This window comes from Canis lupus, chromosome 5, assembly GCF_048164855.1.
Source record: "Canis lupus baileyi chromosome 5, mCanLup2.hap1, whole genome shotgun sequence".
NCBI lineage: Eukaryota > Metazoa > Chordata > Mammalia > Carnivora > Canidae > Canis > Canis lupus.
Genome location: NC_132842.1, coordinates 37,398,138 through 37,422,559, shown reverse-complemented (window position 1 = coordinate 37,422,559; position 24,422 = coordinate 37,398,138). Strand labels below are relative to the sequence as shown.

Below are 24,422 nucleotides of genomic sequence, written 5' to 3'. Positions count from 1 at the left end.
CAGCTTAGAGAGCCTAAGAGTCCTTAGGGACAAGGACTGGGGCCTCCGCTAGAGGGGTGGGCTTAGGCAGCGGGAGAGTTAGTTGAAGGAGGCAGGGAGGCTGGGCCGCTTCTTCTGCTGTCAGAGCTCTGTGAGGGAGGAGTGCTCGGAGTCTGGGGCTGGAGGGAAGGCTTGGTGAAACTGGGGGGTGGCTCGGGGAACCTGAGTCACACTTTCTCAGAGCGGGACACCTGGGGGGCTCTGCAGGCAAAGGCCACCTCCATTCCCCGCAGGTAGACCCAACTCAGCTCCCAACTCAGCTGGGCTGCTCCGGATCCTGTTGCTGTGGAGACACAGGGGGCAGGAGGGGTAGGGGTGCAGTTAGGGCGATGAAGGGGTTTGGTTGGGATGGGGTCAGGCACAACACCCACTGGCCTATGCAAGGTGACAGCCACTGGGTTTAGAGTCCACAGCCCTGGGCTAGAATCCCAATTATGAACTCGTGACCTTGGACAAGGGATATCACATCTCTGACCTTCAGTTCCCTCATCTTTAAAATGGGGTTATAATAGTCTCCCTAGGGGGGTTGTGCTGTTCACTTGAGCCTACACGTGGACAGCACAGTGCCAGGGCATAGTGAGACCCAGTAAACAGTAACTATTAATTCTATAATTGGGGTTAGGATTGGGGCTCTGCAGGAGTCTGCCCTGAAGGCAGCAGCTCCCTGCCCTCAGCCTGTTCTTTGGGACTCCTGGGTGAGGCTGGAGAGAAGCCTGACTCATTCTCCACAGACACAGGCGATCAAGAGTCAGGAGTTATGTCATCCTTTGAACATGGGCCTGGAGGCTCTGCCGCAGGCACATCTGAAAAATAAATAATAACAACTTGAATAATTCACAGAATCTGTGTGAATAATTCACCAGGGCCTCCCAAGCACCAGCCGATTAGTCACCGCAGACCCAAGCTCTGGGCCTGTCTGCCTCTGGCTGCCCCAGCAGCCTGGGGAGTGTGGCCTGGCCACAAGTGCAGGCGATCGCAGGCGTGAAGGAACAGTCGGAGGGGCCCTCCCGAGGCAGCTGGGTCGGGGGCAGCCTGGGACGTCGGACCATGGTCTCTCCAAGACAGAGACCCATGGCTGGGAAGCCAAAGGGGGCTGTACTAAAGTCCCTGAGTTAGTGAGACGCTGTAGCTGGCCACCCCTGTTTCTTCCCTCTGGGCTGCATTTTGGAGACCTGGAAGAAGGGGAGCCCCTTCTTGGTATATTTCAGTGACCAGTAGCCAGCCCCATGTAGCCCCATGTCCACAGGGACCCCAGGTTTCAAGGTCTTTGGGTCCTGAAATCTAGTCTGCAAAGCCCACATTGACCTCTCATGTTTCTTCTGGGAGGTAGTATGAGTCAGGCGTTAAATGCCTCTGCTTAGGACTCAGATAGACCTCAGTTTAACCTCTCAATGACCTCCTGTCTGTCCTGGCCAAGTGGCTCACACCTGCCAGGACTCCATTTGCTTGTCTGTAAAATGGGGATTAAAAATGCCCACTTCAGGATGGCCAGGTGGCTCAGTGGTTGAGTGTCTGCCTTAGGCTTAGGATGTGACCCCAGGGTCCTGGGATCGAGTCCCACATCAGTCTCCCTGCAGGGAGTGTGCTTCTCCCTCTGCCTGTGTCTCTGTGTTTCTCATGAATAAATAAATAAATAATCTTAAAAAATAGGGCAGGCCAGGTGGCTCAGCGGTTTAGCACCACCTTCAGTCCAGGGCCTGATCCTGAGGACCCAGGATCGGGTCCCACATTGGGCTCCCTGCATGGAGCCTGCTTCTCCCTCTGCCTGTGTCTCTGCCTCTCTCTCTCTCTCTCTCTCTCTCTCTCTGTGTCTCTCATGAATAAATAAGTAAAATCTTAAAAAAAAAAATCTTAAAAAATAAAAACACCCACTTCATAACATTGCTGCTGTTCTGCGGGTGACATGATGTAATGACCATCAGTTGCTTAGTGCAATGCCTGGCACATAGGAAGTGCTCAAAAACAGTAGCTATTGTGGATACTCACGTTCTTCCCAAAGTTAGCATGGTGGAGACTCAGAGTAGGAAGAGGGCTGCTCAGATGTCGCAGGTGTTCATATGACACATGCTCTGCAGGCCCAGGAGACAGGCACAGACTGCTGGCCAATCCTATCTATTGCCATGTGGGTGGCCTGCGAGGTCCTCCAAGTAGACACTCCACTCAAACGCCTACCATCCTGTTTATTTGCTCCTCAGCACTTGCCACAACTTGTGATTATGTTCTTAGTAACTTATTCACTTTTTGATTGTGTGCCTTCCTCACTAGACTGTGAGCTCCATGAGGACAGGGGCCTCAACTGTCTTGTTTACCAATATCTCCCCAGGCCTTGGAATACTGCCTGGCACATAGTAGGTGCTCAATAAATATATGTCCATAAATTAACAGATTCATCAGCCTATTGGAAGAGAGCCTCCATCACTGGGGGTCAGAAGATGTTTGGGGCCAGTAGCTAGGTGTGCAGCTCAGAGTGAGGACAAAGGTTTTGGGGCTGGCCCCTGCCAGTTTGGCTGCAGGGGTGAGAAAAATGTCTATCTCTCCCTGTCTTCCCCCCCTTCCAGGTAAGTCTTCCCCAGACCAACGGTACCAGGGACACTTAATGGTGGCACAGGCTTGCTGCGCCTTCCCCAATAATGATTTAATCGCTGTTTAGAGTTTCCTGTGGCATTAATGATTACTCCCCAGAACAGGAGGAATAATTGGCTGCATTCTCACCGTGAGCGAGCTCCCTGTTAGTGGGGAGCTGAGCCTGTTCTTCTGTAATCTTGTTCTCTCACCTGCCTGCAACTCACTCGTAGGGTGATGGAGATGGATGAGCTCATGTGTGCAGAGTTGCTGGGAAGCCACCTGGAGGCTGCAGGGCCTGGCTGGGGCTAGGAGGCTACAGGGACAGGGGGAGACTGAGGACAAGATATGCAGGAATCCAGAGACTGCTGGAGGAAGAGCAAGAGCCGAGAGACAGTGAGAGAGAATGGTACTGCGAATCCACGTTCTTGGACCAAGTGACCCCCAGCCTCAGCTCCTAGCTTCCAGTTCTTCCAGCCGCCTTGCCCTTGCTGTTCTGCACAGGCTTCTGTGCATGAATGTGTACCCTCCAGTGTGCGTGCATCTCTAGTGCACTGGTTCTCAAAGAACAGAACCCTGACCACCAGCAGCAGCACTTGGCATATGCTTAGAACACACATTCTAGGCCCTACCTCAGACCTACTAAATCAGAAACCCATATGTGGAGCCTAGCCCTCTGATGAGCTTTTTTGTTTGTTTGTTTTTTAAGACTTTGAGAGAGAGTGGGCCAGCGAGAGAGAGAGAGAGAGAGAGAGAGAGAGAGAGAGAGCGCACGTGCAGAGGCAGAGTTAGGGCAGAGGGAGAGGGAGAAGCAGACTCCCTGTTGAGCAGGGAGCCCAATGTGGGGCTCTATCCCAGGACCCCGAGATCATGACCTGAGCTGAAGGCAGATACTCAACTGACTGAGCCACCCAGGCACTGCTCTAATGAGCTTTCTGGATGACTCTGGTGCACCCAGGTATGAGATGCCCTGCTCTAATGTATAGAGTATGTAGAGATGTGTGAAGTGGGTGTGTGTGCTGTGTGGGCATGGCCACTTGCACATACATATAAGGTGTCGAGCATGTAGACCTCTATCCCCAGCCAGAGGCCAGAAAAGAAAAGTCCCAGGAAGAAACCAGGTACCACCAGAGAAACCAGGACTTCTTGCTTCCTGGGTGGCCGCAGGACCCCTGGCTGGGAATCAGAGGGGCTAAGAGAGGCCAACTGTCCCTGTCAAGGCCTCCATAAAGTAGGCCTGGGAGCAGAATCTGCTGAGGGGTGCTGGCCTCTGTTCTGATTCCTCCATGTGCTTCAAGTAAGGACCCAATCCTGGCTCTGCTACTCCAGGGATTTAGAGTCTTAAATCCTTCCCCCATTCCACCCCTCCAGGAGCCATTGCCTTTGGGCTTCAAGGAAGTGAATTTTCAGGGATTAAGCAATTTAAGAAGGACTATGCAGGGCTAGGGGGAAATGAATTATCAGTTGAGAGCCAAGAGAGGCAGTACCCACCCACAGGAGCGGCAATGCAGCACAATTTGGGGCTACACCCAAATATTTTATATTTTAGAGAGGAGGAGTGGGAGGCAGGGTAGAGTGAAAGCAATCCCTGGAGGTTCCTAGGGTAGCTCTGGGGTGTGAGGGCATTGCAGGGGAGGAGAGGGAAGGGATGGGAAGGGGAGGGTAAAGATAGAGGATGGGGAAGGACAGAGCATTAGGAAGAAGTGGGTGAAATGGAGAGTAGGAGACCATGAAACCATGGGCAGATGGGAGGAGTAAGGGAGGAGGGTAGAGGGGAGGGGAAGGGACAAGAGAAGAGAAATGAGGCTCAGGTGGAGGAGAGGAGGGAAAGGGGTGGAGGAGGTCCAGGCAGCAGGAGAGTGAGAGTGGTGATCCCACCACAGGCACCTACAGGGGGCAGGATGGAGGAGAGTCACTAAGGATTAGGGATGCCCAATCCTCGGGGAGGAGGGGGCACAGGGGCCTCTTCCACCCTAGGCTAATCTGAAGAAAGGGGTGTGGGCCTGAGATCCATTAAGAATCTGAAACAACAACAATAAAAAAGAATCTGAAACAAAGGAGAAAGCAAGCTGCTTGTTGGGTTTTGTATTTAACAAGGCCAACAAATGGAAGGAGTATGAATAATTAGGAAGTAATGAAGACCTTGCAAAAATAGCTTTTTCCTTTGGAAAAAAAAAAAGTAACAACAACAACAAAAAAAAACACTCAGAAAACCAGAACATATGCAAATCGCCCATCTTGGGCAGGTGAGTGAGTCAGCAAGCCAAGTCACCCAGGCCCTAACAGCCCAGCTGGGCCTAGGGATATGGGGTGGGGGAGGTGGAAAGAAGGGGGCAGGGGGGGAATTGGCTGGGTGGCCCAATCCTGCCAGAGTAAGTTGGGAAGTTGAGATCCTGAACCTTTCCCATGCTTCCCAGCCTGCTGCTCTCTTGACTGGAGCACCCGGGACCCATTTGGTGGAGACTATGACAGTCCCCAGCAGTGATGCTGACTTCAAAAGTCTATCCTGAACCCCAGTATCTCTCACTTCTTCTAATTACCACCGGGGCCCCATCATCCATTAATTCTATGCAACCCTTTCTGAACTCCTTTCTATTTTCAGCTTGCAAAGACCCCTTGAGGGTAACAAATTCCTGGAGTTGGACAGCAGCTGTGTCAAGCAGGACTTCCCTTTAGAAATCCTAAATTAAGTAACTAACTTCAGAAGGGACCTCCCTGTTCTGGGCTAATGTTTCTTTATCAGTAACTTGGGAGGTTGGGGTCAACACCCCCCTCCCCCTCAGAGTTTCCAACAGCCCTTTTGCTCTCACATCCAAATATTGGGGTGAGACAGAGTTGGGTCCAAATAGGGGCTCTACCTCTTCCTAGCTGTAGGACCTTTGGACAAGTCACTTATCTTTCTGACCTTAGTGTTTCCATCTGCAAAATGAGAAATAATCATATATATATATATATTATTATAAACTATATATATGTGTGTGTGTATATATATATATATATATATATATATATATATACTTTATTTATTCATGAGAGACACACAGAGAGAGGCAGAGACACAGGCAGAGGAAGAAGCAGGCTCCCTGTGGGGAACCTGATGCAGGACTCAATCCCAGGACCCCAGGATCATGACCTGAGGGAAAGGCCTATGCTCAACCACTGAGCCACCCAGGTGTCCCTGAGAAATATATTGCCTCTTTCAAAGATCAGGACATGATGGAATAATGTACGCAAGTCATCTCAAACAGTTCTTAGCACCTGAGAAGGTGGCTGTAGCTCTGTGCTAGGCGCTGTTCTAGGCCTTAGAGGGAAAGGAGTGAGCAAGATAGGGAGGCGGCTGCCCTTAGGGAGCTTATATCCCAAGAGGATGTGGGGAGATCACCCTAAGCCAGGAAACCATTCATTACAGTGATTCCAAAGAGTAATGGAGCTCTGAGGACAATAAGAGGTGATGGAAGGGTGGGAGACAGATGGCTGATCTGGGAAGGCCTCTCTGTTGAAATGACATTTGAGCTGAGAAGAAGCCAGATAAATGGATCTGGGGGAGGAATTTGTGTAACTAGTCTCAGGATTTGCAAGTAGTTCAGGGCCACATTTTCTCAATCCTGTAGGATTTCATAGAATTTTTTTTTTTTTTTATTTCATAGAATTTGACCCCCCCCCCCCCAACCCTCATCCCACTCAGCTTTCCTTCTCAGATTTCTCTCTGTGCTCAGAGTCCTCCTTGTCTGTTCCTGGGTCCCAGGCCTGAGAAGTGGCAGAGGGAGCAGAGGGGCTGACAGCTCCACCTCCTCCTTCCCTGGCTCCCTCGCTGCTCCCACGCTGTCCCTCCCCTGCTTCTCTCCCCTTGCTGCCTGCCCAGGGTGATGGATGCCTCCTTCCCAGGGCTGAGTCACCGGCTGCTTCTTACAAGCTCTGGGCCAAGCCTCTGCCACCACCCTCCTCCAGGCCCCTGAGGGGAGGCAGATTTATAGGGGGTTTCCCTAGGGACCTGCGTAAGCTCTGCTTCACGTTGCCTCTGAGGCTGCAGGAGAGGAGGCCACCACTCAGGGCTCAGAGCCACTTTCTTCAATGCACTCAAGCACACTGAGGCCCAGAAGGGAGAGGTGCTCCTAAGGTTGCACCAGCACCGGCAGTGGCTGAGCAGAGGCTTGATGTCAGAGATTTAGACTCCATGTCCAGTGCTCTTTTTCCTGGCACACCAGGCTGCTTGCCTACATTTAGGGCTTTGTAGCCCTCTCTTCTACAGATATCTTTCTACAGATATCTACTGAGCCCCTACAATGTAGTAGGCACTGTGTTGGGCCCCAGGGGTCAATAATAAGTAGACAAAATGCCGAGTCCCTGTCTTCCTGGAGCTTATCGTCTGGTGGACTAAACAGGGGTTCATCAGCCAGTCACTCACGTGTAACAGAAGAGGAGCATTTCTCACACAATAGCATTCTAGGCGAAGGGAACAGCTGAGGTAGGAGCGAGCGGGGCGTGTTCAGGGAGCACAGACAAGGTGTGACGGCTGAAGTGAAGCAGGGGAATGGAGTGATGATGGATAGGGCCGCAGGGTCAGATCATCAAGGTCTGTATGTAGAGTGTACACAGGTGTAGCTTAAAGTGAGGAGGTGAGCTGATGGGTTAAGGGGGTCAACCCTGACTGCTCCCGGGAGCAGGGCTGGCAGGCTGCACTCAGAGTAATGGTGCGCCCGACGATGCACCCCCAGGAAGGGCCTGAAGGAAAATCTGCCTGCTGCGTCCTTGCAGCCGAGTACAGGCACAGCAGAGATACAGGGCCTCTTAAGAGATTTCCTGGACAGCCCCCCACTCCGCACCCTACTACCCCCCACCAAGAAAAAAGCAGGCTGTGCCTCAGGCACAGCGAAGAACAGGTGGTGTTTGGCAGGCATTTCCGTGACTGGAGGGTGTTTCTGAGTTGGGGGGACTGAGCCCCTCTGTCTTGGCCTCATTTCTGGGGCTCACGCTGCCCCTCCCCGGGGGCAGCCAGACTTGAGGGGGGGTGGGGCTTCAGCAAGTGCGATGCAGCAAGGAGCTATTTAAAGCTGCCGGCAGCTCGCCCCTTCTGTTCACGGCTCTGCCGCTCTGCCGGGTGGGAGCTGCCATCGTCACGCACCCACCGGCGCCACAGGAACACAGCAGCCCAGTGCACCCACACAGAGACGGGGGGGGGGGTGTCTCCGTGCACCTCCACAGCTTGCCAGAGGGGCCCGCTGCCTGTAGGACAGGGCTGAGACAGAAGTGGACCCTGGCCAGACCCTCACTGCCCTCCCCCCCACCTTGTTCGCATCCACAGCCCCGGAAGGTAGCCTAAATTTAGGACATCCCCCCCATTGGCTACGAGCATAACCAATTAACGGCTTTCTGAGGGTGTTGGTGGAGGCAGGGGCATCTTCAGGTCCATGTGGGACTGGAAGTGCTTCTTGCTTCCAGAAGTCTGTCCCAGGCCTTGGGGGAAGAGTCATGAGCACCCAGCTCCATCACTCACACCTCCCAGGGTCCCACAGCAGGAGTCATCTGTGGGGGCTCTTCGGGATCTGCAGGGATTCAAAGCACAAGCTGTGGGAACAAATGGCCCCAGTGTGAATACAGGCAGATGACTTAACACATCTGGGCCTCAGTTTCTTTCTCTGGGAAGTGGGGATAAAAATAAGGTCCACCTCATTGATAGTTGTAAGGATTTTCTTTGAATTAAAAATGTACAGAGCTTCCCCATAGGCTAGCACAGAGTAGGCTCCCAGGAAGAGACGGCTTTTGCCAATATTACTATCATCATCACACTACATTTTGAAATGGGCCTCCTCCAGGCCCCTGTGGATACAGACATGGGACGAGGGTCCCTGGGACAAGAAGTGGCCAGTGAATTTGGCCCTGAGTTCACTGCACCTGCTCTCTTTGGCCTGGACACACACAGGCACTGGGCATGTCCTGAGGTCCTAGCAGTGCTGACTGTGATGTGCTAGAGTCTCCGTCTCTGCTCTGATCCTTACCAGCAGAGCACCCAACTCGAAGACCTCTGGCTCAGGAGCTGGACTCCTCAGGAGATCCGCTGATTCCACCAGACCAGGGCAAAGGGGGAACTGAGGCTCTTCTTTCTGGACCAGAGAGGTCTCTGCAAGGTCAACCTTGAAATACAGTCTGTTCACCTTCAGGACCAGACCAAAATGATGAGGGGATCTATAGGGGAATGTCCTAAATGGAAAGGACCATTAGCAACTCAAAACTGCTTGGGGGAGAGGATAGATGGGCAAGCCTAGAGATTGCTAGAAGCAGCAAAGGAGTAACAGGGGCAGAAGAGTCCTGGCAGGGGTGCCAGTAGGGAGACAAGTAAGGTTCAGGCAAGGGGAGGCCCCAAGGAGCCCCATACCATGGCCTTTCATGGCAGCTAGTTCTTGATCAATCCCATAGCCCCCTTACCCACACTTACCACCCCCTAAATCCTTACCCAATGTTCTGTAACTCTACTCCAGGTCCCCTCCACTCACCCAGAGTTCCTTCATCTCACCAACGCTGTCTTCTTCTAATCCTGCCTTTCACTGAAACTTCTTCCTTTTTACCCCATCTAGTCCACCTTGTTACATTCAATGACCCCCACTCCCCTCCATCATCCCACCCAGGGTCCTTTCTGGGTAGCCTGGGTCCTCTGTGATAGTCCCAGGACTCTCTCCCTAGCTCAGCTCCCTTTTCCGGGCCCCCATCACCCCCTTCCGTCATCGTGTTCCGCAGCCAGCCGCCCGGGAGCTGAATCAGAGCCATAGAGCTAACATTTGCACACACGTCTCTCCAGATGACAGGCAAGATGGGCCTTCTGCCCTCGGCCCACACACACCCGTGCTCAGGAAGCACAGAGAGCCAGGGCTGCGCTCCACACGGGCTGAGGAAGAGGGCTGAGGGGGCCCTTCCTTTCTGGATAACTGGCCTGACCTGGCCCCTTGGGCCTTTCCTTGCTCAAGGCTGGGACTCACTGTCTAGGAGGCAGAAAAAAGATGAGATGGAGAAAGATCCTGTGATTGGCAGAGAGAGGCAGCAAGAGAGTTCAGATCAGAGAGGGAACAGAGGAGGAAAACAGGGAAGAGGCAGGTCCAGAGACTGAATAGAGACAACCATCCAAGAGCTGGAAACAAGCAGAGAAAGAGAGAGGGACTGAGGAGGAAATGCAGAGCGAAGGGAGCAGATGAGCAAAAGGATGGGCGGGTGGTGCAAGTGGGGGTGGGGAGGAAGAGGGACCCCAAGAGGGAATAGGAGCTGTCACCTAGGAGTGAGAGCTCAGACACTGCCAGCAGCACTAGCAAACCCCGAGGGGAAGCCTCAGAGATCTGCAGGGAAATCAGAATCCAGGGCTTCCACAGAAGGATCTAGAGCTGTACCTGGACGGGGGGAGCAGAAGCGTTTCCCAGGCCTCCTGGGACTGGAGGGGAGCTGCTGGCAGGTGAGTCTGAAGACAAAGTGAGGACCACAAAGCACCTCGCCTGGCAGAGCCCAGACCCAGAAGTTCTGCTGGGAAGGGTTGGGCTGATCCAAGGGGAGGCCTCCGGATGCCAGCCCAATGGTCACCTGCTGGCAGCAACACTTCTACCCAGTCATAGTTACCATGGCCACCATTTATTTGAGCACCTACTATGTGCCAGGTGTTTACATCCATTACATTGTAATCCTTTCAGACAAAATGCTTTCGAGGCCAATCCCAGCATTACTCCCATTTTACAGATGAGAAAACCAAGACTCAGAAACAAAAAGGGCCTTGTCTAGATCTGTCTGACTCCACCACATAATCTGTTAGCCTCTGCTTTTCTAGCAGTACATGTGGTTTCATCTCTGCAGTTTTCCCAACACATACACATGGGCAGACCCCAGGAGACACACACATACAAGTGCTCCCAGGGGGGACTTGGTATCTGTCCTTCATCTGCCCCTTGGTTTTCCCACCCCCAGCCCCGGCATATCTTGCTTTCCCTCCGCAGTATCTCAGATCATCTCCTTCTAGCTCGGCAGCTAAGAACAAGGATGACGTCATTGCTTTTATTTAAAGAAAAGGGCTGAGCTGGAGCTTTAGTATGGGGGTTCACGTGGGTGCAGGAGCCAAGGGACTGGCAATCCCAGCTCGTGGCCCAGCCTCTTCTGTCCCCCCAACTGCCATTGCTGAGCTGCTTCATGACCCTGCCCGGTCCCCTGAGAAGCACCCCTGTGAGGGCTCTGCTTAGCCTGGGAGCAGTATGGGAGGGACCAATGTGTGAAGGAAAGAAGGTGCCAGAATTCTGTGAGGACACTGCATTTGTTATAGAGTGCTAGGGCCAAGGGACATGCTGTTGTTAAAGCCATACTACAGGGGAAACTGAGGCTCCAGGACAGAAAGTGAGTCACTCAAGGTGGTTATGTATGCATGGTATTCCACCCAGTAGGATGGTCATGGGCAGGAGGATTAAATGGGGCACTAACACAGAGGCTAGGTCCAAGCTCTTCCTCTTTCATCTAATGGTCTGAGTCTAATTACCTGTTTCTCTCTAGAACACCTGAGGGGGGCATCAGTGAGGAGAGAGCCCAGGAGTGGGATCTGTTCAGCTTTCCCTGGGCTCCCAGTTCCCTTCCAGGGCCTGTCCTCCTACCCACGCAGGATCTCTCAGCCATATCTCTCACCCTTTCTGGCCGCAGCCTTACTCCCTTACGGGAGGCCTCTTTTTGGGAGGTATGGAACATTTATGACCTCATTTCAATCTAGCAACATTGCTGAGAGGTTGGTATGGCTATGATCACCCCCATTTTACAGCCAAGGCCACTGGGGCTTGGAAAGAGTGAGCAGCCCTCGCTAGTTACCCAGCCAGTAAGTGGCAGAGCCAGGGTGCAAATCCAGGTTTGTCATGCTCCAAAGCCACCATCCTCTGCTTCTTTCTTGCTATTCTATAGGCCTCTCCCTCAGCTCCCTCAGTTTCTCTGCACTCCCCAATCCTCTAACAGGGCTGAGGAGTCTCTCAGACATCTACGACCTTGTCCCAGCAAAAGGCTCCAGAACAGAGGATTGGGACCACCATCTTGTGCTCCCCAGTCCATTCCTGGGGCCCCTAACCCAGGCAGCTTTCAGTGAGTTACTGCCAGAAGCAGGCAGAGATGCTTGTTCTATATTTTATTTAGCCACTAATTGCCTGCATTTAAAAGGCATTGCAGTGCCACAGTCGTCCTCTATTTCATACCCTGATGCCTGTTTCTGCATGAAGAGACACTGGGGCAGGGGAACAAGTAGGAGAGGGGCCATGGTCTCTCCATGACAGCTTTAAAAGCCTGACCCCAGCACTCAGTGCTGGAGGATGTCAGGTTGTCACCCTGAGAAGCGAGAGGGGGCATACAGGGGCTGGGGCCTCTGCCGAAAGGAAGAGAGAGGTCGGAGCCCTGGCAAGGGCCAGGAAGGAGTGGGAGGGGGCGCTCCATGTCCCCACTCACCCCTAGGATGAGGGTCCAGCTGATGGAGCCCTACCCAAAATGCCTCGGGTCTAGCTCTGTTCTCAAAGCTGGAGGACTCTGCAATAAAGCAGCTGCTTGAAAAAAGGACACAGCACAGCCCTCAAGCTCCATCTGTTGTGATCAGGAAGGAGACAATACGTTAGCCCTGCCTTTGCCCAAGAGCAAGAGATGAAAATTTAAGGAGATGAGGGTACGGGTGGGAAGGTGGAGGTAAGTGGATGAGACGAGTGGTCGATGGCAGGTAAGCTCTAAGACAGCCCAGTCTTCCCACTTTGGGTTTTCCTCCTGCTGGGGAAGTACATACATTGGTCAATGAACAGAAAACTTGGTTCCCACCCTTTCCCAGTCTAATCCTGAGCCAAATGTCAGCTCTCACACTAACAGCAGACCTGTTGACCCTCACCTCATCTCTGACCCTAACTCCAAGCCCCATCCCAGCTACAACTTTATCCCGATCCTGTTCTCTGGCACCAAAATCAAGCCAAGGTCCACCCTGAATTCTTACCCTAACAATGATGACGATCCCAATCCCAACTCCAACTCCACCCCCCACCTACCTCCACTCCCAACCTCTCCCTGTCCCATGTGTCCTCATTCTAGTTTCTACCTATAGGGAAGGGGGGCCCTGCCTGGCCCTGCCTGCTTTTCCAGTGATTACCTATCATCTGACCCAGCCCTTTCTCCAACCCAAGTTGACTAGCTGCACATGATGCTAGCCCCTTATCCTGGCACTACACCTGGCGCCTGGCTTGGTCCTGTGGCACCCGACAAGGTTGCATGTGGATTAGAGGACTGCCACCTTGGAGCCAAGCTGCCCAGCCAGAGGAACTCTGGGGTGGTGCCTCCCATTTCTGAGTGCTCCAGGTCCCAACTCTGAGTGCAGGAATCTGGGCCCCCTCTGCTGTATTCAGCTCTCAGCAATCGGCCTGATGACACCAGGACATGGGCAGGGATGTGACAGTGCCCCCAGCTGAGGAGCCATGCTTCTCCTGAGGAATGGTGAGAAATTAGCACTCTGCAGAGCAGCCCCACCATTGCCACTCCTCACACCTCACTGGGTAATTTCTACAAGGCCGAAGGCTGAGCCTAATGGGCAGCCTGCTTCCAGCCCGCTGGACAATCAGGGAGAGCAGCCCCCAGGGTCTCCCACTGAATGAAGGGCTCTGCGCACTGCTAAAATGATGACATTTCCATCTGGCAGGAGAGAAGGGCACTGTGAAAGCTTGGAATCCTGTAGCCACTGGGAGACGACGAGCAAGTCAGAGTGCTTTGCTGAGCCCTTAGAAGCAGAAAAACGGCCTCCCTGGGGATGGGCATAGAAGTTATCCCTGTCAGTGGCTTGAGTGCCAAGAAGCCACCATCTGAGCTCAGCAAATGCTGAGTGATTAAGCCTCCAATGTGCAAAGCCTTCCAAAAAGCCCCTCCAAGAACAGCTCTGTGTACCTGTGCCCTGTTCCCGGGGCCCACCGCCTTCCACCCTTGAGCCACCAGTGACAAATGCCAGCTGTTGCCACCACGTGGGCTGGCAACCCCCAAACCAGCTATCGTCACCCCGCCCTCTTCCTGGGGTCTGTCTGTCTGTCTGCTCAGATGGAGAGCTGGCTGGCCAGGCTGGTCGCCAACACTGCATTTCCTGCCGGGCCCCGTGCGCTGTGGTTGCTCACCAAACACTAACTGAACGTTTGGTCTGAACTTTCTCCAGCTTCGTTTCCCAGCAACTTCCACTTCCTAAGAAGTGGGATGGTGACTTCCGCTCCAGCTTGCAGGGGGTGCAAGATGGCCTAGTGGTTAAGAGCTCCAGCTCCAGGATCAAACAGACATGTCTGGACACTTAGTGCACTCCCAGCCCCATCATTGGCTAGCTGTGTGACCCTGGACAAGCTGTCCTCGCTTCTCTGGACCTCAGTTTTCTGTTTTCTATAATGAAAGTAATTATGGTGCTTATCTCACAGAGCTGCTTGAAAAATGAGGAAGCATACGATACATGTGTGTATAAAAAGTTGCACATAGTAGCTGACAGTAAGTCCTAGTAAACACTACCTATGATGATAAGTCTGCAGACACTGGTGGCCTAACTTCAAGACTGGGTCCCAAAAGAGGAGGTCAGCTTGGGTCCATCTCCTGGGGAGAGAATGTTTAATATTGTTTATATTCCTGCCTGAAGATGTCTGTTCCCCTTTCTCTTCATCCCACCAGACATTCTACTCCCCTCCCCCAGCCTGGGCCAATCCAGTTATTCGTGCGTTCATTCACTCATTCACACCTTCCTCTAATAAATATTTATAGATTGACTTTTCTGGATCAGGCCCCATGCTAGGCTGGGAGATCGGTAAACAAGTCAAAGACCCTACCCTCACAGTGCTCATGGCCCAGATGATAGGGGGCTGGGTGCTTATCAGCACCAGAATGGAAGGCGCACAGAACCCCCTGCAGTAAGGGAAGGCAGGATGGTCCACGTTATGGCCTGGAGGCCAGGTAGGAGCTAACTGGGGAAAAAGCTTTCCAGGCAAAGTACACAGACCTGGTAAAGGCCTGGCAGTGGATGGGGGGAGGGGGGGGGAGAGAAAAGCAGATGTACAGCTTCAGAAGTGTCCGGAGTGGAAATGGGGCCAGAGGCAATAATGTATCAGCATGGCATTCTGTCCTCAGAGCTCTTCCTTTGAAGATCAGACATGACCTGATGCTTCCTCCTCTCTGCACATACAGTCTCTGCCTAGGTAAGAAGACCCATCCTGAGTCCCTGCCTGGCTGCCGAGGTTTTGGAGATACGGGGGAGAGCCGAGAGAGGAGTTCACACCCTGGCTGCAGATGGACATAACCCAGGAGGAGGAAGATCTCAGCTGTAGAGACTATGACAAGAGCCAACATGATAAAGCATTGACTCCGTGTTCTTGCTCAATTTTCTTAACCACATTATAAAGAGATACCCTTATCGGTTCCATTTTATAAATGAGGACACTGGGATTTTCAGCAACACGCCCACGTTTCCACACCTACAGGATATGGCCCTGCTGTCAGTCCCCAGGGCCCGTGACATTAACTGCCTGGCTGCTCTGAATATGGGACAGCGCTGGGAGAGAGGACCTGGGACAGGGCAGGGCAGGGAATGGAGCCTTCTTGGGGGTGACCACCTTGGCCTCCTGACCAGCCCAGTCTCCCAGACACAGACCCTGAGAGCAAGCACCCTCCAGTCCCCTGAGGGGACAAAGCCCCTCATTCAGGGCTCCGAAGATCTCTGCTCCCAGCTGCTCAGCTCCTTGCAAAGCATTTTCCCTTAATAGCCTCCCATTCAGCTGGACGGCTGCAGCCCACATCTGCGGAAACCAGGGCACGGCAACTCCTCCTACCAGGCCAGCAAGTCTACCACGGCCACGGTCACCACATTCCAAAGTTTCTCCTTCTCCTTCAAGTCAGGAACCTTCCCGTCTCTGTCCACTCCACCTGCTATTTCCAGACTCCTGGGTTCTGATCCCTCCTCTGCTTCTGTGGGGCCTTGGGAAAATCACGTCACCACCTCTCTAGCACTCATGTTTCCTCAACTGTACAATGGGAAGGAAGCGGCCCAGGTGTGGATTCAGACCACCCAGGTTGAAATGCTGGATCCACCACTAATAAGCTGTGTGACCTTTGACATACCTTTCTGAACCTCAGTTTCCTGATCTGTATAAATGGAAGATCTGCCTCAACAGTCCTTGAGAAGATTAAAGGAGTTAATCCACATGAAGTATTTAGCATAGTGCCTGGCTCCCAGTCAGCAATCAATAAATGTTAGCTGTAATTATTATTATTACCTAATACATATTTTCCAATCTTTTTAGCTGCAGAATTCATTCTTTTTTAATACAATTTTTAGCAGAACCCTGATACTGCTAAAAGGGGAGGTGATTGTGGGAGAGCTTGTCCAACTCTTCTTCTAGCTCTTGCCAGCTCTGACCCACAGTGGCCTGTGGTTTATCAGGCCTTCCTGGAAAGGTGTGTGTGTGTGTGTGTGTGTAAGATTTTATTTATTTGAGAGAGAGTGTGAGTCGGGGAGGAGCAGAGGGAGAGGGACGAGCAGACTCCACCTGAGCACAGAGCCTGATGCGGGGCTCGATCTCATGATCCTGAGAGAATGACCTGAGCCAAAATCAAGAATCATATGCTCAACTGGTGGAGCCACCCAGGTGTCCCGTTCCTGGGAGTTCTTTATTTTTTATTTGTGTTTCTTAAAGATTTTATTTATTTATGAGAGAGAGAGAGAGAGAGAGAAGAAGAAGAAGAAGAAGAAGAAGAAGAAGAAGAAGAAGAAGAAGAAGAAGAAGAAGAAGAAGAAGAAGAAGAAGAGACACAGGCAGAGGGAGAAGCAGGCTCCCTGTGGGGAGCCAGATGCAAGACTTAATCCTGGGACTCTGAGATCATGTCCTGAGCCAAAGGCAGATGCTCAACCACTGAGCCACCCCAGGCATCCCTCCTGGGAGGTTTTTAAAACTGGTTTCCCAGGTTCCACCCCTGAGATTCTCATTCAGGAGATGTGGAGTGAACACAGACAATTGATCTTCTGGGATCATCCCAGTTAGTCTTAATGTTCTCTCAGGTTCAGGCTACACTAAGTCCTTTCTGGCCCTTAGGTGACATCAAGACTTTGAGTACAAGGACTGCCTCTCCCTTGAGGCTGAAAAGCCTCCTACACAGGCTCGGCAAGTACCCACTGTCCTCACACCCTGGCTCAGTTCCCAGCCTGTCCCCTGCCTTCATCGGGGCTCTCTTCTGTAGGTTCTTTGTCTTGGAGCCCTGATGGAGGGTAAACGTTTCTTCAACTGCCTCTGGGTCCTGGCTCAGTCACCCTCTGCCGACCCCTCCTTTCCAGGGCTGTCACTTTCACTAATAATGCCTACATGGCTATTGAGTGCTTACGGAGTGCCAGGCACCATTCCAAGCTCCCTACACTTATTATCTTCTTAAAGCTTCACAGAGTCCTAGGAGGTAGGAATCTTCACCATTCCCATCTGAGAGATGGGACAAACCAAAGCATAGAGAGGTTCGGTGACTTGACCAAAGTCACACAAGTGTAAATAGCCGAGCTGAAACTCGACCCTAGGTTGGCCTGACCCTGTAACTCATGCTCTTAACCTCTCTGCTGCCGCCCTCCCCTTGATGTCCCCACCCCTAGCCTGGCGCCATTAATTTCCACTCCCTGCCTCCTGCATCCCCAGGGACTTGCTAAAGCTTCTCCCAGGAATGTGGCTCTGGCCACAGCTCAGACGGCAGGCACTCAGATGGGCAGGCAAGAAGTACCACCAGGGCTTGCTCAGATTAATACCTCAGAATGCCTGGGTTCTGAGTTGGGGGACAGAGGCCAGGCACCCCCTTGGGAGATCACAGATGTACTGGTGAGTCCAGGCCCAGCCAGTGCCTCTTAAGTGGACACTCATCAGCCTTTCCATCTGCCATGTGGCAGTCATCCACCCACCGGGCTACCAGGTCAGCCTGCACCCACTAGCCCTGGTCATCTGTCAATCTTCCTTCTGACATCAGAGGCCACCAGATGGTCCTTATATACTTCTTGGTTCATCAATCTGCCAGTCCCTCTCTATAGACCAAGAGCCTTGATTTGTGAGTCCTCAGGGCAGAGATCCTTGACTCAAGGTCAGTGGGAACAGACCTAGCCACTGTCCCCACAGACCTTATCATCACAAACCCTAGGAGCCAAGATTTACACAGCAGCCTCCTAGGTCATGATACTGAGCAGCTCTCCCCCACTGCCCTCCCCAACACCTCACCTCTCCTGGGCCCCACTGTCCCCCATCACGGAGACCTTTCCCTTTGTGACCTGTCTAGGTAATTTGGAAGGTGATTAACAGCAATCACGCTTGAGGTTGACATCCAGGCACGGCTGCTAAATTGAGGCTCACAAAGCCTCCTTGACATCCAATATGTTATATGCTTTTCCCCTTAATTAGGAGCTAAAGTGGATAAATATGAAGTTGCCATGGCAACAGCCTCCCGGGTTGGTAGAGGGATGCAGCTCAGTTTCTGTTGGCTGGCTGGCTGACATGTTGGCTGATGGACCAAGTCAGCTTCTAGGAAGGGGTAGGATAGGGCCCCGTTTCACTTTCCTGAGGGCCTGCCTCCCAAGCCTCAGTTCTGGTTATTCTCTCTGTCACTGCTCATTAAACTTCACAGAGTCCTGGGATGACCCACCTGGATCTCAGAGCTCAGTCTAACCCTCATGGAGCAGGTGGGTGAACCCGGAAGAGGAAGGCTGCTGCCTGAGGAGTGAGAGGCAGACAAGATCTAATGCACAGATCTCCTGACTTCTGGACCAGAGTTCACAGTGGTTCTTAGCCGACTTGGGGTCCCAGAGCCCTTAGAGGATCTGCAGAAGGCTATGGATCTTCTCTTGGAATACACTTTCAGAAGATTCATGGACACCCCCCCAAAAAAAAACTGGTCTGTGTACCTCACCTGGCAGTTCCTCCAAAGTGTTTACCACCCACAGAAACTCTCACTCTGTATTTGCGCTGTCTTCACTGCTTCATTTCTGTTCTCTTTCCTGGGACTGTCTTGTCTGAGATGGCCTTCAACCTTCTCTCCCCAACCCCACCCCTGACAAGGTGCCTCAGCCCATTCTCCACCAGGATTCACCTAGGGGCAGGGGTGGGCTGCTGGGGGTGAGAAGCCCTTGGAACTGCAGCTGGTGGCTAGAGAGAACCATTTTTCCAGTTCTTCAGGTAGAGGCTGAGGTATATATTTACTTTTTGTCTGGGAGTCAGAGGCTTGGGACTTTGGGCGGGGGGCGGGGGGAGGGCAGTAATGGGGTGAACAAAGCCGGCCAGATCTGAGAGGAAATACTTGCAACATGGGCCTGGGAGTGGCCACACCGTGGGGCTCAATAAGATTTTGCTTTTAAGATTTCATTAACTCATAGTTAAGTACTTACTGTGTGTATTTTCTCACATTATCTCATTTGATCTTTAGCAATCCTATGGGGCAGGTGCTATAATAATCCTTCTTTTACAGACAAGAAAACAGACATCCAGAGACATAGCCATTTCCTCAATGTCACACAACTGGTATGTGGAGGAATAAGGTCTTGAACTTGGGTCTGTCTGACCACAGAGTCCAAGCTCTAACAACTACACTCTACTGTCCCCGAAACTGCCTTTCCCTGTCCCACAGGTAATGGCCGCAGCAGCTGTGGAGTTTAAGCCAGGGAGTCCTTCTCCTGCTGGGGAGGAGGCAACGCTGAAAATCTGACCCTCTTTGCCTGCAGCTCTGCTACTGGGTTGGGTGGAGTAGAGACTAAGGGCTCATGCCTCATACAAGTCCTCCACTGAGGAAAAGTAGGCCCCCAAATACCTAACAGAGGTCAAGATGTTTAAACCTTGAAAGAGGAGGGGGGGAAGGCTCCACTCAAAGAGCCAAAGCACGAACAAAAGTGCTGCTCTACCTAAGTCCTGTTTCAGGAGACTGCCATAGCAGGGGGACCTAGTGCAGAGCACTGGTGTTCAGGCAGGGAAGGGAGGCAACATTTTCTCCGCAGCCCCAATCCGACATCCCCTCATCATATCCATCAGGCCCAGCACCTGTGCACCTGTACTGGCAGGTGACAGAGAGCACAGTCCTGCCTCCCTGAGGAGCTGGGGCTCCCCCCCACCCCCCGCCGCACCATGTGGTATGGGTGCTGGCAGCAGGAGATGGGGCTGGTGGCTTGGCCCCCGAACTTCCTTTCCTTCCAGTTCTGACTAAAAATAGAGACACAAGGACGCAGCTCATTCCATCAGACAGTGTGGTGGGGGGACGCCTGTGCAGACATAGCTTCCCCCTTCTGGGCACGTGAGACTCAGCCAGCTCCCAGTCCCCCCCGCCATACCCTCTGCCTCCCTAGGCCTTCCTCTACCATGACAGCCCTGGCCCTGGACGCAGGGTTGAGGTGGAGGGGATCTGCTGCTTCCCCCAAAGCCTCCAGGAACGTTCTCACTGGTGTCTGACTGGAGGGAGGGGTCCAGGTCAGGGCTGCAGTGTAGAGGAGTGGAACACTTGACTGCAGGGGTTTCGGTCCCCTCTTCCTCCAAGTCAGGTAAGGTGGAGGGGCCAGGACTATCAGGACTGGGACCCCTCCATACCTTTCAATATTGGAACGATGCCCAGAAGCCCAGGCAGCTAAACGGAGCAATCTCAGCAGTAGTGCTAGGGGAGGGGAGGTGTGTTCTAAGAATGTCTCGGCATTTTTCAGGGAGGATGCCTTTCAAGCCCTAGGGTCCCTCCTAATAACTGCAGACCTTCCTGCAGGTCCTCTCCTGAGGTGATTGAGAGAAACCACTGCTGACCTGCATTTGGATGCTCCCTCCCTATCTAGCAGTAGCACCCAGCAGAGAGGCCTGGGAGGGGTCCACAGTTGGGGTTGCGGGAGGTGTCTGGTGGCTCTGCTGTTCCCCTCTGGCATCTCTCAGCCCGCTCCAGCTGCCCAGTCTGGAGCTTTGCTCAGGGAGAAATACACACACACACACACACACACACACACACACACACACACACACACATCTTCCTGAACACCGTATGAATTTATAAGCACACACCAGGTCCTGAGGGCATGAAAAGCTGGTTGCTGGGCTGGGGACAGGCATGAAAAAGATACCTCTACTGCAGTTCCCTGTCGCCCAAGGAGATGGTTTTCTCCTGGGACAGAGAACAGGCCAGAAACCTCTTCTGATGCACCACCACCACCACCACCCTTACCCCCTCACCCACCTTCCCCTGCCCAATCCAATCTAGGCACACAAAAAACTCTGGATCTCTGCTGGCTCAATCACACACAGGGTGCTGAGCAATGGGAGAGAGGAAGCAGTTTGCTGTGTGTCCCCAGTACCTGGAATGGCGCCCAGCACACAGTAGGTACTTTGGGAATATCTGTTGGATGAGTGCCTGAAAGGATGAGTAAATGCTTGAACAGCATGCAGTCAGGACCCAAGACAGGAAAGGAATCATTAAAGCTATTATTATGGTACTTTTGCAACAGGACTGGACTAATGAATAAGAGAGCCAAGGGCATGCTAATAATTCGGTGCCTCTTTCAACCAACACTCTTTCAATATTTGTTTAATATTTATTTGGGAGACAGGCTGCATAGGGACTGGGCAGGAAGCCCCCACTACTGCCGGGGCTGCGGGCTGCCACACACAGCCTCTCTTCCATCAGCTCAAAGATTTCAGCTCTGGCCCTAACCCTGCCAGTTCCACTGAGCTACACCAAAATCCTTTGGTTCTCCAGGACTCTCCTGCTCCTAAAGGAGTTTAACGAACAATTGTCATAGTTGGAGCACCCTGTGGGGATCTTACCTCCCTGCCCCGCAGCTTTTTGAAGCGTTCCTGCCAATCTCCATCCCCCACCCTGACGCTCAAGCCTGGTAAATACTCTTTTTTTTTCCAACTCATTAAGTGACTGGTGAAGCTTTAGCACCCCGTAGAGATGGGTACCCCGGGCAGCTGCCTGGTTGGCCTCCCTCCATTGATTGAATCTCCTCTCCAGGTGACTAAGGAGAGGAGACGCATGGAGGAAGGTGCCCTCTTGAGGTCCTAACAACCTCATACCCCCTATCTGTGAGGGAAGGTCAGCATGGGGAGGTTGAGCCTGTGGAGGAGCCAAACCTCACTGCTTCTAGCTCTGAGCAGATGCGAGGAGAGTGACAGGCAGGTAGGTTCCTACTCCCTCCCAGTGAGCTTTAGGGATAGACCTGCTACTCTCTTGGCTCCTATCCTGGAGGGTAGTGTCCTGAGTTCTGTGAGGCAGCCAGTGTAAGTGAGCCTGGGGTAGATGGCATTGAAGCTGGTGAAGTAATGCTGTCTGACTTACATTCCCTGGGGATGTCCAGGAAAACCAGATGTCTGGCCAATGAGGTGATCACTGGAGCAAAATCTTTAAGTAAATAGTCACTCACTTCCTTTTCCTCTACTCTGCTTGCTCCATCGTCCCCAGCTTTCTGCATTCAGCCCTCACTTCCTCCCTCTGCCCTTCTGCCCCCTGGACCACAGTCTCCCTACAGCTGCCTTCCCAGCCCCTAACCCCACAACCAGCTTCTCCTCAGCTCTCTGCCATCTGAACAGCCTAAAAGGAAAGCTCTGTGCTAATGAATAAATGCTAGCAACATTAACACTATTTCTTGAGGGACACCTGGGTGGCTCAGCAGTTGAGTGTCTGCCTTAGGCCCAGGGCGTGACCCTGGGGTCCTGGAATGAGTCCTTCAGGCTCTCCACAGGGAGCCTGCTTCTCCCTCTGCCTAGGACACTGTCTCTCTTTCTCTGTCTCTCATGAATAAATTTTGTAAAAATCTTAAAAAAAAAACAACAACACAAAACACTATTTCTTGAGCACTTGCTTTGTGCCAGGCGCTGGGCTAAACACCTCTTTATGTGCATTATCTCATCTTCTCCTAACAGTAACCGTGAGATGTGGGTACCAGATACATTCAGTATAAGGCTCTGAAATCCAGTGGAGTCCCAACCTTGTCACTTACCAGCTGTGTGACTGTAGGAAAATCACTTAACTTCTCTGAGCCTGTTTTTTCATCTGTAAAACGGGGAGATCAATAGTACCTACCCTAGAGGGCTGTGTGAGGATATAAAGAAAATGCTTGGCACATAGTCAGTCAGGCTGGCTCATGCCACTGTTATCATTATTATTATCCTTTTTTTAGGTGAGGAAACCAGGGAGCTTGAGTCATGTGTCAAAGTCACATGCATGTTAGAGTCAGGGTTTGAACTAAGTCTTTCCAGTCCTATCTGAGGGGCAGACCGGGTCAGATATCTCCCCTTTCCCTTGACTCTGCCTGCTCTCAGCGTCATAGGCCCCTCTTTTTCCTTGCCTGTGGAGCAGGAGGGAGTCTCCTGAATCCCTAGTGACAGCCAGCATCCCACAATGCTCCTGGGAATGTGTGCATACGCCCACCTACAAGGCCCAGAGGAATCCGGGCTTTAGACTTGAAAGGTAATTTAATCTGCCGAGCTCCCTCCCCTCCCCCGCGGCACTGGGTGTTCATGATGGAGATGCAGACCCAGTTTTAGAGGAGCAAACCCAAAGTGCAGAGCCTGTGTGGCCTTGCTCTCAGGCAGCACCCCCTTGGTGCAGGCACATGTTGCCCTTCCTGGAGGCGCAGCTCACCCCTGGCCTCTCCACACCTCTGGCCTTGGCAGCTCTCTATCCTTCCCAGCTCCCTGGGTGCAGGCTTCTTATTCCAATCCCTTGCCCTTCCTCCCAGGCCCCAGACCCAGGTCACTTCTCATTCAAATGGACAAAGACAGCCTGTGTGTAGCCCTCTTCACCTACCACCTCTACCCCCATCCTCATCCCTGTTTCTCTCCACTCAGTGGTCCAGCTCAGCCTGGGCTCTGAGTCTGGTGCCCAGCCCTTGGGACTGGGGCAGGAGGAAGTCTGGAGCAGCTCAGAGCTCCTGTTTAATGTCAACATGCAATTGAGGGCCTCGGCTGTGCTCCTGTGCTCTGTGGACCCTGCCCTAAGGGAGTGGGCTGGAGCCCCTCCATGCATGCCCCTGTACACCTCCAGACTCTTGTCTCTGGCCAGATTCCCCTCTCCCTCACCCTCTCCAGTTCATCCAGGGTCCTGGGGCTGGCTCTCTGACCCATCTTCCCCATTCAGTGAGCCTTCAGGAACTTCCTCACTCAATGCTGCCCCAGCTCCTTGTCCCCTGCCTTCTCCACTGGGCAGAGGCACCCATTCCCCAAAGTCACAGGGCTCTCAGGCTCTCCTGGCATCACAGCTTTGTGAAGGGCTGTGCCAGCCCCCCATCCCCACCTAGGCCTTAAGTACTTGCAACAAGAGGTTCTCCAAAAGAATCCACATCTCTTCTGCCTCTTCCATTTGGCTCCCGTAGTCTGTCCCCTTCCATCAGCATTTACCCCATGCTTCTCACCCAGCCTGTAGGGCCAGAGACCTCTGGAGACCCTCCCAGTTCCAGGCAGTCCCCTGTCCTCTTCTTCCCAACTCCTGTGAGAGCTTCTTGGGTGGTGGGAAGGCAGCGTCCCCTTCCTCTCCCTGCCCTCCACACACCATTGCAGTGGCCTAGGAGGAAAGGGCCCAGAGGAAAGGGTGCCCAGGCTGGGGTGTCTGGGGTCCAGTTGGTCTAGAGGTGAGAGCTGGGGAAAGAGAGCCCTGCCTCTCTGCCCAGAACAGTTTTTGGTACTTTCTCACCAGTTCTCCAGATCTTTCACATACTCTACCCACATACTCCCACCCAGCACTGTCCAGCAAAGGGCCTGGCACAAAGGATCAATTAACTATAAAAATGATGACAAACAGGATCAACACTTTCCTAGAGCACATCATGTGTGTGTGTGTGTGTGTGTGTGTGTGTGTGTGTGTGAAGGGCC

General features: G+C 52.7%; 1 long non-coding RNA gene across 2 annotated transcripts in view; it reads right to left on the bottom strand.

Annotated features, from left to right (window-relative positions):
- Positions 1-628: 628 nt before the first annotated feature.
- Positions 629-24,422, bottom strand: part of LOC140633558 (uncharacterized) — a 37,574-nt gene continuing 13,780 nt past the window's right edge. The window contains exons 3-4 of one of the 2 annotated variants that reach the window (XR_012031146.1): positions 2,814-2,969; positions 629-842 (exon numbers count right to left, since the gene is read on the bottom strand). This is a non-coding gene — a long non-coding RNA (uncharacterized lncRNA). The remainder of the gene's footprint in view (positions 843-2,813; positions 2,970-24,422) is intronic. The other variant, XR_012031145.1, reaches the window with a different exon arrangement.